The sequence below is a fragment of the Condylostylus longicornis genome, unplaced genomic scaffold (genome assembly GCF_029603195.1).
Source record: "Condylostylus longicornis isolate FDR11 unplaced genomic scaffold, ASM2960319v2 ptg000725l, whole genome shotgun sequence".
NCBI classification, from domain to species: domain Eukaryota; kingdom Metazoa; phylum Arthropoda; class Insecta; order Diptera; family Dolichopodidae; genus Condylostylus; species Condylostylus longicornis.
Genome location: NW_026578672.1, coordinates 20,001 through 20,275, shown reverse-complemented (window position 1 = coordinate 20,275; position 275 = coordinate 20,001).

Below are 275 nucleotides of genomic sequence, written 5' to 3'. Positions count from 1 at the left end.
CGCCACTATTATACCCATATACTATTTTATAATTCATACTTAATACTTTATAGTAAGTAATAAGAATGTACTAATAGTGGCTACCGCCATCGCCACTATTATACCCATATACTATTTTATAATTCATACTTAATACTTTATAGTAAGTAATAAGAATGTACTAATAGTGGCTACCGCCATCGCCACTATTATACCCATATACTATTTTATAATTCATACTTAATACTTTATAGTAAGTAATAAGAATGTACTAATAGTGGCTACCGCCATCGCCA